At 41.0% G+C, this 18252-nt stretch overlaps 1 pseudogene; it reads right to left on the bottom strand.

Annotated features, from left to right (window-relative positions):
- LOC122797834 overlaps positions 1 to 18252 on the bottom strand; it is a 293822-nt pseudogene that overhangs the window by 72761 nt on the left and 202809 nt on the right.

Raw genomic sequence — 18252 nt, 5'->3', positions numbered from 1 at the left:
AGTCTGGTGAGTGGCTATGTAGAGTCACCTATGACTAGTGTGTCGGGTACGTTGTTTTGCCTTATTGGCTTTGGTTGAGTGGCACACTGAGTCCGTGGGCTATGTGTCATTTGGGTTGTGTTGGGGGATGGAGGTTGCTTGCGTTTCTGCTTTGGAGGTCTCTGTTGCTTAGACAGATTATTATTGAGAGCCTCCGCAAATGTTTTTGTGTTATTATGTGTGGATTTTGGTGGTGTAGATTTAGTGAGACTATGTGATGAGTGTGGTGTGGTGCAAATGTTTACCTTCTCCTCATGACTGTCAAGTTCAGTCTTGGTTGGAGAGAGCTTTACCTCCAGTTTGGCTAGATAAGTGCATCTCTCACAGGTTGTAGTGTTGGGTGGTAGGAGGAGGGGGTTGTCTGTGTATATGAGGCAATTTCTACATTGCCTCAAGATGCCCAGATTCATCAGATAGACAGGAGAGAACACTGGAAACTGACCCTTGGACATGCCTGAATAAAAAACTATTTTCCTCTAGATAAGTGAGGAAAGTGAGTACAAGAGCTGTTTTTCTGCAAGCAAGTGAGAAAAGTAAGTACAAAAACTGTTTTCCTCTAGGCAATGAGGAAGATTGAGTGCTATAGTAATTAGTAGCTTATTTAGTGCTTACAAGCTCTGAACAAGTGCTGAGCACGAATAAGCAAATTTAAGTGCTAAAACTAAGAATCTGTATCTGCACTAGATGAGTTACAGGACAGAAACAAGTGCAAATGCAGGCTTTCAAATAAGAAAGTTGAGAGAGATGGAAGAGATTGTCCAAACGGCCAATAACTACAATTTCTGGGCCAGAACCACTCCTTATGTGGTAGACAGGTTACCTAGTGCTTACCACTCCCACTGATAAGCTAGAAGGCTTCCCTCCAACACAGAAAGGCTTAGGGGGCTCAGAAGCTTACGTACAATCCTGGATACAGCAAATCTGTATCTGGAACACTAGTTATAGGAAAGGTAGGAAACAGGCTTACAGTTTTTTTTTTTTTTTTTTTTGTTTTTGTTTTTTTTGTGGTGGAATAGTCCAATTGTGGTGGGCTATTTCCATAATGTATCATACTGTAAGATCTAGAGTTCAGAGATAAAAAATATGTAAGAGTATGCATTTCTAAGATTTATCTGGATTGATGTCATGTTGTAGTATGTGTTGTGAAGCAAACATTTACTTTTCAAGCATGATCTTGATACATTTAGCAAATTTATAAATAGTTATCTCTTTTATAAAGCAGTGATATACAGATAAGTTAAAGGCACAGGGTCATAATAGGTAGACACAGCTTATTAAATGTACAGTAGTTAATGAATGCATTTCACATGCCCTCATTTACAATATTTATGTGTTCCACTATTCAAAAATAAACTCAAAATCTTCCTAACCAACCACTGGCTATGCTCTTGCTATAACCCTGGCTAACTTCTTTCTTTTTTTCCCTCCTTCCTTTCTACTGACCTCCCTCTCCTTCTTCTCCTAACTCTAGTATACCACAACTTCCACTTCTTAAGTATTCCTATCTCTCTCTCTATTATTAGACATAAATCTAATTTTGCTTCTCTCGTATAATGGAGTAATACTGTAACTAAGTAAAACATCTAATCTTATTTTCCTGCTAAGTCTCATATTGTACTCTTGTGTCTATACATCCTGGAAGAAATTTAAAGAAAATGTTTTCTTTTTATGACATAATTCTGTATATTTTTTTAACATGTTAAGTAGTAGTTAGCGGAGCTTTTCTCCTCGGGCCTCCACTGAAAATGGACATGTATCCAGTTGGACTAGCCCAGTTAACAAATGTAAAATAAAATAAAAAATAAAATAAATAAAATTTTGCATATTATCATTAAAAATCAAAAGTGTGAGTATTATAATTTAGTATTATTTGTCAAGTGATTTTCTTCTCACCTGTTTGGTTTGAAATATGACCCTCAGAACATGGCATACAGTCATAGCAGCAGACAGGCTGCCCCTTTCGAATAGCTTTTCGGTACCCTGGTTGGCAACCATCTGTACACACAGACCGTGGTGTCTGTAAGAAAAGAGTGGATCAAGTAAGGAAAGCCTAGAATGTGTAAACAAGTTATGTTGTTATGTTAGAAATGTTTCTGCTGCATGTGGAAATTGATTACTGCTGCCTGTTCATTTCTCATTTAAGCAACGTTACTATTGTCAGGCTGCCATAAGTAAATCACTGCCCCTGCACAGCATATTAAAGCACAGTGCATATGCAACAAAATGAGTTCAGTGCTGTAAGTGCATGTACTACTGCAAACTGTATTGGCCTAATGACAGACAAGGAGTATTTATGCCTCAAGTTTTGACTGTTAATGGAACATCTTCAGTTAAGCAACTTGATAGAAGTTTTGATGCTAGTTAAGCCTTGAAATTGGACAGGTCCTTTTCCTTATGATTAGGGATTCACAGGGCTCTGTACACTACAGCTTGTGATCTGTACACTGGTTTTGTGCACAAAATGGTGATGTACACGTGTAAGAAAACCAAAAGTAATTTAGTAGTGTGCATGGAAAGGGAATCTAGCCTGAAAAGGGTAGCACTGTTTTATCAAGTGCTATATGAATAGTGAATATGTAACTCGTAAGAAAAGGGCAGCAGCCACATCATGTTATGTGCAACTAAACAAATAACACTGCAGGATACAATCAGGCGGGAACAGTATATTATTTTGTGTTGTATTATGTTGCATGGGAATATCTCATTCCATGCAACAAAACAAATACGACTGTAGTATACAATGAGGAGATAGCAGTATATTATTCTGCATTGTATCATAGGATCATAGTAGGTTACTAGACTATTGGCCCTGAGGCCCTTATAAGCCTAGCCAAGAGTTTAGCCCCAGTTTAGGCAAATCAGCACCCAAGCCCCTGTCCAGCAGAGACATGGGTGGAATCCCAGGGGTATATTTTCTGTTTCCCATACAGTTATCCCGGTTGCACTTAAAAAGGGGTAAAGAGGTACTCTGCTTGATGTGGAGAGGGAGTCTATTCCATAGATGGGGGAATCTCTGGGACACAAACCTGTCTTGCCAACAAGTCTTGTTGATTTCACAGACCAGTTTGAGGCTGAGCATGTAGGTTACTCGAGTGGAGCTTGGTTTGCGGATAAGCAGCAGTCCCATCAAGGTGGGGTCCGTGATCATCTTGTATGCCAGACAGAGGTTACCTCTGAGGAGTCTGTATGAAACTGAGTAGAGGGATAGGGCTTTTAGCCTATCTGTATATGGTAGATGTTTGAAGCCCTGGATCCTCCTGGTGAGGAACCTCTGTGATCTCTCCAGCTGCTGCATGTGCTTTGCAAGGTACATGCCGAAAGGGGCGTTGTGCTCAATAATGGGCCTATAAGGGAAGAATACAGACATGTAGCCACCTCGATACAGCACTCTTGTTATAGAAATTACCCCAAAAAAGCAAACCCCATTTCTCGGTCACCCACATCCCCCAGAACCTTTTTTAAGTTTTTCTGTCTATTCCTTCTAGCATGTCGAGGGATCAGTTGCTAATATCCTCTCCTGCTCAGCTGGTGAACCTGGGAATATTGAGGCAATGTTACAATTGCTTCATGTACACAGACAACCCTTTCCTCCTCCCACAAAACACAAATACATGCGAGAGATGCAACTATACGCCAAACTGGAGGCTGAGCTCTCTCAACATAGGACTGGCAAGACCAGACAGGAGGAGAAGGTAACCACACACACTATAGACCCAGTCTCACATAATACCATCACAACCTCAAATCATACACATAAACACACAAAGACATACTTGGAGGCTCTGATCAAAAATCTACCAAAACAGCAGAGGCCACCAAAGCAGACACCCAAACAACTACCACCTCAAAATACAACACCTGCAACACATAGACCACACAATCAGAGTGTCAAGCAGTCACAGCCCTTAAGGCCAAACACAATGCCAGACACACTAGTCATTGGTGACTCCATAGTCAGACACACTGACGTCCCGCTCACCAGACTGAGTAAGGAGAAGGTCACAGTAAGCTGCCTGTCGGGTGCTAGAATCTGCCACATAACGCATGCACTCGGGTCTCTCAACAGCAGGTACAAGTACGACTCAATCATTGTCCACGCTGGTGTAAACGACCTGAGACGTACCTCCTTGGACTACATGAAAAGAGACATAGAGGAGCTCTCTGATTATGTAGCCCAAGCAGGTATGACCCTGACCTTGAGCAGTATCCTACCTTCACCAAGAATGATGCCACAATACAGAGATAAGATGATCAGCTTTAACAATTGGCTTAAACTCTGGTGTCATTCAAAGGGGATCCAATGTCTGTCTGCCTGGGATGACATGCTGGACAAGCCACGCTGCTTCGCAAGGGACGGCTTGCACCTGTCACCCCTGGGATTCCGGATTTTGGCTAAGGCTCTTGCCACCCCCATAGTGCCTTTTTTAGGCAAGGCTCAAATTCTAAACCTACCACCCTAGAACAAAACAAAGAAAAAAAACTAAGGGTAATGCTGCTCAATGCCAGAAGTCTCAACCTCAAGATGCATGCACTCGAGGCCCTTCTCAGTATGGAGAACATCGATGTCTGTGCTGTGACAGAAACCTGGTTCAAGGCTCCTGAGAGCGCCCCAGCACTATCAGGTTTTACCTCATATCATACGTTCCGGCCCCAAAATCCGGACAATACCAGGAAAGGAGGGGGGGTATCCATATTCATCAAGGACACCCACAACTCAAGATTGGTGGCAATGCACGATGCATCAGAAACCATCCAGGTGCAATTAACCATAGGCAAGACTGCTCTGCAATTTGTAGCATGTTACAGGCCACCCTCGCAAACTCAGGAACCCCACATGGCCTTCCTGAAAACACTGGAGGGGATAAATGTATCTCCGAACACCATCATACTAGGTGACTTCAACTACCCTAATATAGACTGGGAACACTACTCAAGCCCAAACACTCTAGCCCAAAAGTTCCTGGAATTCATAAACTCAAATGCCATGGAACAACTAGTCACCATCCCCACAAGAGGAGAAAACATACTTGATCTCATCATCACGAACATGGGAGCACAATGTTCAACACCGGAAGTATACCCCTCACTGGTGAGATCAGATCACAAACTAATCTCGCTGGAGGTCCTCATCCCGCCCCCACCCGAAATGAAAAAGACCATAGTAAAAAACTTCTCGAAAGCCGACTTCACACTTCTAAAGACTAGTGTGGTCTCCTTTAAGGCCCCCGAGCCGGCGGTAAACATTACTCAAACCGCTGAATCACTTACAAATGCCTTCTACCAGCACCTACAGGGCTGCATGGATCAGGCAATCCCAAGCAAAACAAAGACTCTTTGTACCAAAGGCAAGCATCCAGTCTGGTGGACCCCAGCCATAAACAAACTCTACAACAAAAGGAGAAAGCTACTACAAGATAGAGCAAAATCCTTAAAAGGTAAGACACCGCTGATCATTATAAGTAAAAAGCTAAGAGCTCTCATAAAATCATCCAAAGCTAATTTTGAGAAAAAAATAGCTAAGGACTCTAAAGACAACCATAAGGCGTTCTTTAGCTATGTCAGAAGCCTAGGAGGAAACTCCCAGATATGCTCAGAATTAGTTCAAAATTATGTGAAGATTACTGATCCTACAGACATTGCCAACATACTGGCTGACAGGTTCAGTGCAAACGTCTCCCCCCCCTCCCCCCCTAAAGGAGAGATGTCTATACCAAATGATTGTAGCCCCCCAAACATCTCTAACGCCCAGGTGAGAACTGCTCTCTCCAAGGCAAAGAACACAGCATCCATGGGACCTGATGGTGTCCCCGGCTGTGTGCTCCATGAACTCAATGAGGAATTAAACCCACAGTTAGGACAGCTGTTTAATCTTAGTCTCACCTCCGGATACGCACTCCAGGAGTGGCGCAGCGACTGTGGTCCCACTCCACAAAGGCGGTGCCTCCACCGACCCTGGAAATTACCGTCCCATTAGCTTGACAAGCCTTATCTGTAAAGCCATGGAGAGGATCAAAATGGATCTCATAAATAAAGACATAGGGAATTTGCAGACTTTGGATCCAACCCAGTTTGGCTTTGTCAAAGGCAGATCATGCCTTTTAAACTTGGTTGACTTCTTCGAAACAGTCACCAAGGCCATTGACGAGGGAAAGGCAGTCCATACAGCCTACCTAGACCTGGCGAAGGCTTTCGATACAATACCCCACTCGGGTATCATTGAAAAACTCATCAACTTAAATGTAAACCCATACATTACAAGATGGGTTGCAAACTGGCTGAGTGACAGAACCCACAGGGTCAGAGTTGCTGGCGCCATGTCAGACTCAAAGCCTGTCACAAGTGGTGTCCCACAGGGCTCAGTCCTGGGCCCACTCTTGTTTGGCATCTACTTTTCTGAAGTACAAGCAAACACAGGAGGGTTATGGCTGACAAAGTTTGCAGATGACTGCAAACTGGGCGCCGAAGTCGAAAACACATCTGACACAGATATCCTTCAGAAGGGTCTCACAGAAACGGATAACTGGTGCCAGAGCCATGGCTTAAAGTTAAATGCCAAGAAATGCATAGTCATACCCTTCGGGAAAAACAAGGTTACCCCTAGCTACCATATAGGTGGCAATCCCCTGATCACAGAAGAAGTTATCAGGGACCTGGGAACCCAGGTTGACAGTAGCCTTTCATTCGACACTCATATTGCTAAAGTAGTTAGGAAGACCTTCTACATTGCCCACCTTATCATGAAGGGATTCACATCTAGATCAAGGGAGGTCATAGTCTCCCTATACTCATCACTCATCAGACCAATGATTGAGTACAATGCCCCATTCGAAATGTATCTGACCTGACACTTGCAGCAGCTGGAGAGGCCACAAAAGTTCCTCACCAAAGGATAAAGGGTCTCAAAAATCTGTCTTATGCTGCCCGACTAAAAAAACTCCAGTTATATTCAGTTGCTTATCGCTTGCTCAGAGGTGACCTGTGCCTGACATACAAGGCCATGTCAAACCCAGACTTGATGAACATGCTTCATCTCAAAAAATCTAGGTCCCTGAGAGCCACAAGGGCGGGAGACTTAAACCTCGACACGGTTATTAATAGGACGTGCTGGAGGGATAGATTCATCACCCAAAGACTCCCTATGCTGTGGAACAAAATCCCGGTTTATGTGAGGCAGAGCACCTCGCTGGCCTTGTTCAAGAGGAATCTTGACCAATGGATGGGAGATCGCAGATACACCCCAGGGGTTACCTCAGTGTCACTGCTCGACAGAGGCACAGCAAAATAATGGGCATAGTTTCTCCAAACTAAAGGGGTGGCGTAAGCCACAAAACTATGGGCTAGGCTTGTAAATGCCCTCAGGCAGATAGCCTAGTATGAACCTATGAACCTATGAACCTATGTTATGACCTCTTTGTCCCTGGATGAGATACCCTTACTTATGAGGTAGGCCATGTAGAAGGCTTTGTGTACAACGGAAGCAACATGGTAGTCATAAATCAGGTTGCTATCAACCTGGGTGCCCAACTCCCTCACGACTGATTGCGTGCTTAGAACATTGTTATTAATGTGATAATTTGTGGGGATGTCACTCTCCCCAAAGGGGATGATGATGCATTTTTTGGTATTCAGCTTGAGGCCATTTTTCTGGCACCAGTCATTTGTCTAAGTGAGGCCCTCCTGGAGGCTGTCCACATCACTAAGGGAATTGATGACAGCACCCAATTTGCAGTCATCTGCAAACTTGGTCAGCCATAGCCCACTGGTTTTGGCCTGCACCTCAGAAAAGTATATCCCAAATAACAGAGACCCCAAGACCAAACCCTGGGGTACACTGCTTGTTACGGGTCTACTGCTTGAGGTTGCTTCCCCTATTTTGACTACATGGGTTCTATTAGTGAGCCAGTTTGCTACCCATCTGTTAACATATGGATTGATGCCTAGTTAAGAGAGTTTATCTATTATGCCCAAGTGTGAAATAGTGTCAAAGGCTTTGGCCAGGTCAAGGTAGGCGGTATGTACAGTCTTCCCCTCATCCATGGCTTTGGTGACTTTCTCAAAGAAGTCCACCAAATTTAGCAGACATGACCACCCCTTGATGAAGCCAAACTGTGTGGGATCAAGTGTTTGGAGGTCACCAATGTCCTTGTTAATGAGGTCCATGATAATCTGTTCCATGGCCTTGCAGATCAGGCTAGTTAGGCTGAAGGGTCTATAATTTCCTGGATCGGTGGACACTCCACCTTTGTGTAAAGGGAAAACAGTGGCTGTCCTCCACTCAGCTGGGATGAAGGCAGTACTCAGGCTTTGGTTGAACAGGATGCCTAATGGTGTTGCAAGTTCCTGCCTGAGTTCACCTAGGATGCAGCCTACATAGCAACATTACATATTATGCAAGAAAACAAATAAAACTGCAGGATATAATGAGGAAGTAGCAGTATATTATTCTGTATTATATGGTATTGCTTGATATTATGTGACATAATGTTATATTACACTACAAAAAACAAAACAGAAGAAACCACAGAACAGATAAAGCACACCATGTGAATTTAAAAGAATTAATACATAGACCTTGCTTATAAGTTCATGGGTATGTAGCAGGCTAATGTCTACAAGGGCCTATTTTAACCCCAGCCATGCATCCCAGATCTCTGACATTTTCTGGTACCTTTGATAACTGTAAGCAGGGGCTTGGGAGATTAAATATTTAAAAGCAAGGGCCTGGGAAATGAACCATTTACAGCCTGACAGTGTCTATTAGAGACACAGGTGCCAAACCATGGATGCGTTTCCTGTTTCCCATCGAATTGTCCAAGTTACACTTGAATTAGATTAGTGAGAAACTCTGGGACATATACTTGTCTCTCTAGCAGGTCCTACTTATATCACAGGCAAGGTTTCAGACTTTAGAATGGTTAATTCTGGTGCTGCTTGTTTTGTGGATATGCATGAGGCCCATCAGGGTGGGGGTCTGACAATGCCTTGTATGCCCGGCATAGATCTCCCCTCAACAGCCTATAGGAGACAGAATACAGAGATAGGACTCTGAGGTGGTCTGCATAGGACATGTTATTTATGCCCCGTATTCTTTTAGTGAGGAATTTTTATGGATGTTCTAATTGCTTAATGTGCCCAGTTAGGTACATACCAAAGGGGGTAATGTGCTCATTGATAGGTCTCATGAATGCTGAATACAGTAGCTAAATAATTAACTGTGAGAAGGTACCAGATCACTATACAACCACAACTGCTTCCACTCAGGCAGTGTGTATAATACACACACACACACACACACACACACACACACACACACACACACACACACACACACACACACACGTGCACGCGCACACATGCATACACATAGATAGACAGATATACTACATTTCAGTCTCCCTTCCCCATCAAAGATCAAAGATACATTCATTCATTTTCTGATACCCACTTTATCCTACTCAGGGATAAAAATATCTTGCCTATTCTGACAAGCATGAGGCACAAGGCAGAGAACATGTTGCACATGGGATGTAGGACTATTCCAGGTCAAAGAAGCTTGTGACATAAATAAGTCATATTGGTGAGACAAATATGTGTCTCAGAGGATCATCATGTTCTGGAACAGGGTCCCCATCCATGTGAGGCAGAGTCCATCCCTAACCCCATCTGTGCATAACTTTGACCATCATCATCATCAGCCCCCTTTTTCCCATTTTTTTTTCTTTATTGGGTCGGGGTATCATGTTAACTGTCACCAACTCTCTTCATTCGGTGCCACACACCTGCCTTTTTCAACACTCATACCTGACTGTCACAGATCTTCTTTCACACAATCCATCCACCTCTTTGCTGGACATCCTCGCTTCCTCATACCTTCTTCCTGTCTGTCCCAAATCTTCCTCACCAGATTGTCTTCTGCTTTTCTACATGTGTCCAAACCACCGTAATCTGTTCTCTTTGATCTTTTCTGCAATTGGAGCTACTTTTGCTTCTGCTCTTATGTCCTCGTTTATTTGTCTGTCCTACAGTGTGCATCCTACCACCTTTCTCAGGTTATTATGCATAACTTTGACCATTGCATGGTAAATTACAAATTCACCCCAGGTCTGGGCCTAATGTCTCTGACAGAGACAGACCGTAATGCCCAAACCAACATACCCCCCACATAATCTGATCATAACCCATTTATTATGTATTCAAAACATGGATGCCAAGAAATTAATCGTGAGAGCAAAGCATCCATATTGAAAACACATAACTGAAGGTTATGATTGGAGACCCGATCATAATTCTTTATTGTGCATGGAGCTTTATCTGCTTCATGTACTACTAGTTAAGGTAAAAAAAGAAAAGAAAATGGTAAATGTTTCAAAGCCGTGAAGTACTTGGCCACTTAGTGAGTGTTGTTAAAAAAGCAGCGTAACACATTTCCTTACATTTACCCTCACCTCGCCATGCTTCTAAACTGTCCACGCTTTTGTCTCATTTGTTTGTTCAGTTCAGCTTAAATTCCATGGTTTTCTGACAAGTTACTTGGGATTGAAGTCACTGAATAGTGACATACATTTGAGTTTCAGAGTCCGTATCCTTCAGAAAAAAAATGCAGCTGAACACACATCCAGTTATTCTAGTTACTCTCTAAGTTTGTAAGAGGAAGGGACACCTTATTAGTATAGACAGGAAGCAGAATCAAATCTTTTATTCTGCCACTATCATCTGCTGCTACATACTGGCAGATTTTACAGTGTAGAGCTAGACTTAACCTTAACAATTTAAGCAGGGGGTGCTTAATATTTGTTAAGATTGGGTCTTGTGCCTCTCTAGCAGTCAACTGATTTGTCTTTTTCCCAATATCAGAAGTGTAATCACTACGTTCCATGCACTGCAAAGATTTATGATCTGGTCTTTCCAGTCATAACCAAGTTGCTATGTATTCTCAAAAATGTATTTCAAGATTCACCTCTCAGGCTTTGTTTTGCTTTGCTCTGCTGTCAAGGTGAATTTTTTGACACACAGTTATGATCAGAAACCCAGTTATAATCCTCTGTGTTGTGTGGTAGTTTGATGGGTAAATACATGGAGTCAGATTTTGAAAACCTTGGAAGAGAACGCAGAAGGTTTCACAGTCTGCTGTGAACCATCATCCCCAGGATAATGTCACTTCAGGGGTGGAGTTCACACAAATCAATACTACCCAGGACTCAGTGGGCCTGCAAACTCAGGCCTGCCCCATTGCTCCACCTGTATGACAAACCTGGTTTTGCAAGCAGACAGTTTGCCTGCAGTAAAAGGTATGCCATACAAGTGGAGCTGCACAGCCATGAGGTCATTCAGCATGGGAGATCTACCTGTAGAGCAGACTGATGAATCCAGATTCTCCACATCCATAACAAGGGACAGGAATGCAGGGCCACTTGACCACCAGGGAATTAACTCTGTTTTTAACAAACTGGAGATTGAAGGCCAACCCAAGAGTTCAGGGATGGCTGACAGTATGTACAGCCACTAATCCACATGGTCCCAGACTCCCCCCTTGAGCTTCTGAAACCTGCAATTCAGTTTCTCTCTTTTTTAATTTCTCCAAGTCTTTTGGGTTTCTAATACCATGATGGGAATAGACCCCATTCCTAAGTCAGAGTATGATTAAAGTTCATGAAATTAGTATTGTTTCAGTCTTTGATGTCAGCCAGTAGTGCTCTTCATAGCACCCGCAATGTGCCCAGTAATGACTCCTGCAGTTTGTTTGGAGTCACATGTATTGGTTACATATCTAAATATGATTGTAAATTCTTCTTTATAAGACCTGTTGCTCCTACTGCTATTGGAACTGTCTGGGTATCTTTCTTCCACATTGCTCTTGTTTCTGCCTGCAGATCCTGATATTTTATGACTTTGTGTCTCTCTGTAGACAAGACACTGTAGTCAATGGGTGTGGCAATTTCAATGATCAATGCTACTCTTGTCTTCTTTTCTTGGACCACTATATCTGGTTTTCTAGCATCTATCTTTTGAACTGTTGGTAATGGATGATCCCAAGTGATGTAGACTTCTTCATTTTCTATGATGCTTTCTGGTTCATGTTTCCAGTGTTTTTCAGCCACTTCAGTACCTTAATGTTTACACACTCCCCAATACAACAGTCTCACCACATTATTATGCCTATCAGTATACAGTCCTTCTGCAATTAGTATGTCGCAACCAGCAACAAGGTGTGTGCAACTGTTTCCAATTCAGTTTTACAAAACCTACATTTGTCTGTTTCTTCCACATGTTCAATGAACTTTATAAACCAATGTGTATGCAGTCTACTATCTTGAGCCGCCAATATTAACCTTTCATCACTTGGTTTGAATTCACCTCTCCTTATCCATTCCTGTGCTTGTTCCTGATCATAAATGAGGTTCTTCCAGAAGCTTTCTATACTTGCAACTATATTTATATTTTTTTCCATATTTATAGCCTTCTCATCTGATCCTTCACCTTATATTCTTTCTTTTGTTTTTTGACACATTCGGTTGTTGCCTGATTTTTATCTACTTCTGGTTTGATTTTCATTCCTGTTTGATGCCGATAAGCTTCTGCAAGACTAAGCAGAGAAGTCATTTTAGATTTATTCTCCTCATGTTTCAAAACTTTCACTACGTTTGGGTCTTTTGAGGTCAGTAGAAATGAGTAGAGTTCCACTATTGCAGAGCTATACATATAATCAATTTCAAGGAGGCCCATCCTTCCTTCAGAACGGGGAATATGTAATATTGGTATACACTGAATTTTTATAAATCATTTGGTGAGTATGAAGCACCTGTATGTAGAAATTGATACTGCTGGCAGTCTGGCATCCTGCCAGGTACTGCCTGTATTATCTAGTTCCACATAGAGGTGGAGCTGCCACTTTGCCAAAATATGATATAATTGAAACTCTCCACTAATTAAAGGAAAACTCTGCCTTAGAACTTTAAAAAATCTATTTTTCACTCTGCTTTCTAAGATATTTTAACATCTCAAAATTATTCACTGTTTATTATAGAATTTTAATATGTTTTATGCAAAATGGCTGTCAGTGGGGTTTGACATATCAATGTGATCTTATTTTTCTTCAAGCCTTTCTCTTTCCCATAATCCATTTCAAGTCTGCTTTTTATGAGTCATGCTGGACATAAGGAAGTAGTGGTGTATTCCCATTCCATTAACATATAATGGGATTAGTGTCAGTCACTGTCATCTTATATACTGTCTGTAACAGGATTGCTTCTTTTAATACTTGAAAGGCCCTCATTTGTGTGCATCTCAGGATTTGTTTTATAGTATACTAAGGAATTATACAGCTGCAACCAAAACAGTTGCTAAATTGCAGGCCTTTGTTCAAAGTATCTTTTTGTAGTCCAAGGTGAATTGACAGCCCCTCCCTCTATACTTTGGTAAATGTGCTGATACTTTACAAGAATTACAAGAAAAAAATATTTTCTGACTTTTCTCTAAATGTCACAGACATCGTTGATACTACATTCAAGTCATCTTAAAATGTAAAGGTGTATAAACAACAAACATTTAAAGTTTAAAGCTTAACATTTCAATACTGTGATACTGCTTATGTAAATTTATCAGAAGAGCTGACAACTGCCTTTGAAACAATGAATGATCTAATTGCTCTGTTATGCTATGAAAGGCATGGCTACACTGGAAGCAGCTGTGAATCAGTGTAAGCTCTCTTCCTCTCTGCAATAAAGACAATGGAAAACAGTTTCACACCTCTCTGTCTTGTTTACAGCAGCCTGAGCTCCTGACTACAAATTTCTGCGTGTCTGTGGTATGTCATGCAAGTGTTGACAAATGCCTCTGCAACTCATGAGATGTTAGGCTTAAAAAATGTGGCTGGTCTTTCCATTCTTTTGATACCAAAGTGAGGAATTGAAAGTTTTATAAAATACAAGCAGGTTTTAGGTACCTACACAGTACTAGAATCATGTTGTAGGGAGAAATTCAACCTAAGAGTTGAGTTAAACTGTAGGAGAAAGTGGAGGTTTTCTTTATGAGCACTGGCAAAATTATAGCTTTTGGATTCTGGCAAAGAATAGCTGTATGGCATAATGTGTTAATCCACACCCAAGTCCTTTTAAAATCAGGGCCATGGTAAAAGCTGACATTTTTTAAGTGCCTCTGTTATGGCCTTATTGTAAGCAGTGTTGGTATGTATTTATGCATGTATTTATTTGCATTTTGTAACTAAGGTAAAGCACTGATTCATGGACCTTCTTCAGGCTCAGTCTGGGAGCACTTCCTGGTTAATGACTTGCTCAAAATCACAGTTAGGCAGTATATGTTGTTTAATTACTGCCAGCAGTCCTTCCCTGATCAAGATATAGAGTGAGGTATCCTGTGTTTTCATACGACAGAACTTGCAGTTGCAACATATAATGCCTGATTCCCCTTGTTAGATATGATTTCTCCACGTCTCACCCCCTCCTTACTCTAGCAGTCTGTTCTATTCTTTCAGATAATGTGATGTCTGCTGTAATCTGTTCTGCTTGCATGTGCTGGTCTGATCATCTGTTTCAACTCCATTACTCAGATTTGTATGGTATTATTTCCCCTGTGAGAACAAGTACCTTGACTTTTCTCTTTGCCATCTTTTCCTCTGTCCTTACCCTGGTGACTGCGCTTATTATTTTCTCTAATTCTACTTTACATAAACCACTGACTGTAGAAGCATCCACTTTGCAAAAATCATTGGTACTCTGTTCCTTTAAATCAATGCAGAACTTCTGTTTGATACACTTTTACAGACTGTGCTTGAAATTCTGAAGAGCTGGAGGGATAAGTGACCCTTTTTTAAAAAGTTAGCTAGGGAGAAAACCTTCAAAGAAAATTGGTAAAAAGCCTTCTTTATTCCAAGTATCATAAACGACAACCTGTAGCACAAGTGCTTTCGCTCGGACTCTTCTGAGCTTTTTCAAGTGAAACAGTAAAGTGCTTGAAGCAAGTGCTTAAATACAGTTACAAATTAATTAATCAATTAAACAATATCCCTATTTTTAAAAAGGCAATGCCTTCCTTAAAAACTTGCTTTCAGTTACAAATGAATAATGCCATTAATATAAATATTCATATGAAATTAAAATCATGAATCTTTTGAATATTACTTTCTTCATTCTTAGGCTTAGGGTCTATGTCCCTTTTGTTTAATAATTCATCTGCGCAGCTTATTTAGAATGCAAGATGTGCTTTCAAAATTGTAAACAATCTTACAAAGAACTCTAAAAATCACTAAAACAGTATAAAACTTTTTAAATAAGAATCATGAATGTTTTTATTGTTGAAACTGGGAAGGTATTAATAACATCTTATCTAGCTATAATTAGAATCCAGGGACATATTTGGCAAATTGAAATGCCCGAGCTGGTTCAAAGAAGTTGAAAAAGTCTCAAACTGGGTGCAATCAAAGTCTGGCCCTTCTTAATCTTAAAACAGAGCTTATGCTCAAAGTGTCATTTAGCCCAGGTATTTTACCTGCATCTAGCTTGAGCTGCCAGACTAGCTCCTTGTATTCTAAGGTGGCTTCCCAATCCCCCCCTCTCACATTCGGGATGACCTGCTCAATTACTAAGAATTTTAACTTGTAATTGGGACACTTCAGGGAATGTTTATAGAAGGCATTGTTTTCTTTCTTTTTTTCAATTTCATACAGATGTTCATATAACCTTCTTCTAAATTCCCTTTCGGTTTTCCCTACATAAAAACTGTTACAGGTGATGCATACTCCTAAATATACCACCCCTCTGGTGCCGCACGAAAACGAGCCATATGACTGAATATTCATTTTTCGTGATTTCAAATAAATGTGTGAATCATTCAGAACCATACAACACTGCTTGCAAACTCCACATTTGTAAGTACCCTTACGGGATTGTTGTCCATTCCCTTGCAGGTGCTGTCTTCTCTCAAAGATTTCTTTGAGATTTAAACCTCTCTTCCTGACAAATTCTGGTTTGTAAGGAATAGTGGCCTTAAAATCATCATGAGTTGTCAGAATAGACCAATATTTTGAGATTGTGTGCTCTATTTCAGTGAAGTTGCTTGAAAAGGTGTATACAAAACTATTGTTGGGTTGCTCCGTTTTTGTTGGTAAAGATGGAAACATTGTGGTGGAACAATCACCTAACAGTGGTGCATAAGAAGAGTCCCTTTGCTTACAAACTTCCAGTGTTAGTGCTGTTAACAGGTCCTGAGGATATCCATGCTTTAGAAACATATTATGTAACTTGGAAATTTCCTGATGGAAATCTTCCAGTTTGCTACACATTCTGGAGGCCCTAATCAACTGCCCCTTTACTAATCACTTTTTCTGATAAAAAGGGTGCAGGCTGTCAAAATGCAATAAGGAATTCGAGAAGGTCGGTTTGCGAAAGATTTTGGATTGGAAACCGCCTACTAAGGAATCCTTATAAATAGTGACATCCAAATAGTGGAGTTCTACTTTACTAACAGAATGTGTAAAACGAAGAAACTGAGTAGTTGTATTGATGTAATCCAGGAATGCAGCCAGTTCGTTTTCTGAGCCTCCCCAAAGTATGCATATGTCATCCAGGTATCTACGGTAGTGAATGACATGTTGTATCCAGGGTGGTATAAAGATGTAGGCATGTTCCCATCGATGAAGGACCACGTTTGCATATAAAGTCGTGCAGGAAGCTCCCATGGCCACTCCCTTTCGTTGTTTAAATAATTCCCCATTAAAAAATATGAAGTTATTTTCAAGGACTGTTCTCATTAGCTCCACAACCAAGTTTGTAAGGTTGTTGCCGAGATTGGTTTCATTGTTGAAAAAATCACCAAACCAATCAAGTCCAACATCATGGGGAATACTAGGGAATAAATCCTTGATGTCTATGGTAACCATGAGGACATCAGAGGGACAATCTTTTATTGGGAAAGTCTTCAAAAATTCCCAAGAGTCCTTACATACATGGCTCAACACAGAAATGAATCGTTTGGTAATAAAGTCGATAAATTTTCCTAGTGGCTCAGTTATGCTTCCTGCGCCTGCTACTATGGGCCTGAAACCTAGGGGGTCCGTCCCTTTATGAATTTTGGGAATTCCAAAGATAATGGGGATCCTGGGCTTGTTGACAAACAGATAATTATGAAGTCTTTCATTTATGGCTCCTTGTAACAGATTGTCAGAGAGTAGATATTTTATTTTGGCCACTGCTATGTTGTATTCATTTCGAGAAACAAGAGTATATTGATCCTCGTCCTGCAACAAATGATGGATATAAGCCTCATAATTGGAATCATACATCAAAACAACCCCCCCCACCCTTGTCAGGTTTCATGATTCTTATGCGTTCCTTTGCCAAGAGCCTGATAAAATCAATTTCATCAGTATTCATGTTGTTACAAAATGATCTAGGCTCATTGGAAGAAAGGTTACGCAAATCCTGTTCCACCAAATCTTCAAAAATCCTGACCACAGGGTGCATGGGTGGGTTGAACGTGCTTTTCCTAATGAGTCCTGCACTGTTAAAGGAATTGCCCTTAAATAAATGCTTCAAATTAAGGCCCCTGGTAAACAATTTAAGTTCAACTAACAGGGCTGCTACATCAAAATTTTTACTGGGGACAAAGTGAAACCCTTTAATAAAAATGTTGAATGCTACATCATTCATCTCAACATCCGTGTAATTATAGATAGTAAAATCATGTCTTTTGTATATAGTGCAATTACCTTCCTTAGTAACAGTAATATTTTTAATGGGGCTAGGCAATGTAAACTCTTTCTGGTTGGAATTAGTTTTGGTTGAATAACTTTCTATAGTTGGTAAATTGAGGGTTAAAAGTGCTTGTTGTTCCAACTTCCCACTGACTTCTGATGTTTCTGCCCCCATGCCCCGGTCCTCCCGGGGTGTTGGTAAAAATCCTGATTATGTTGCTTTTTGCCTTTTTCTGCAAGCCTCTCGCTTCTGCGGGGAGGGTCATTTGAATCATTGGGAAAAACTTCATCTCCCTCATTACCATTCACACTGTCTAGCCTTGGCCCACCTCTGACCCTATTGAAACAAGGATAGGCTAAACCTTCCCTGTAGTTATGCAAGTCCCTTTCCAGCTTTCTAATTTTTCTGTTAATAACCTTTCCACAAAACTGATCAACATCATAAAATACTTTATCATAATCATGCTTGAACATAGAGAATACGTTGTCTGCAGTAACAGCTTGAT

Source organism: Protopterus annectens, chromosome 3.part1 (assembly GCF_019279795.1).
Source record: "Protopterus annectens isolate FY-2018-M chromosome 3.part1, PAN1.0, whole genome shotgun sequence".
NCBI classification, from domain to species: Eukaryota; Metazoa; Chordata; order Ceratodontiformes; family Protopteridae; genus Protopterus; species Protopterus annectens.
Note: the sequence above shows the minus strand (reverse complement) of the source record. Positions and strands in the feature narration are given on the sequence as shown.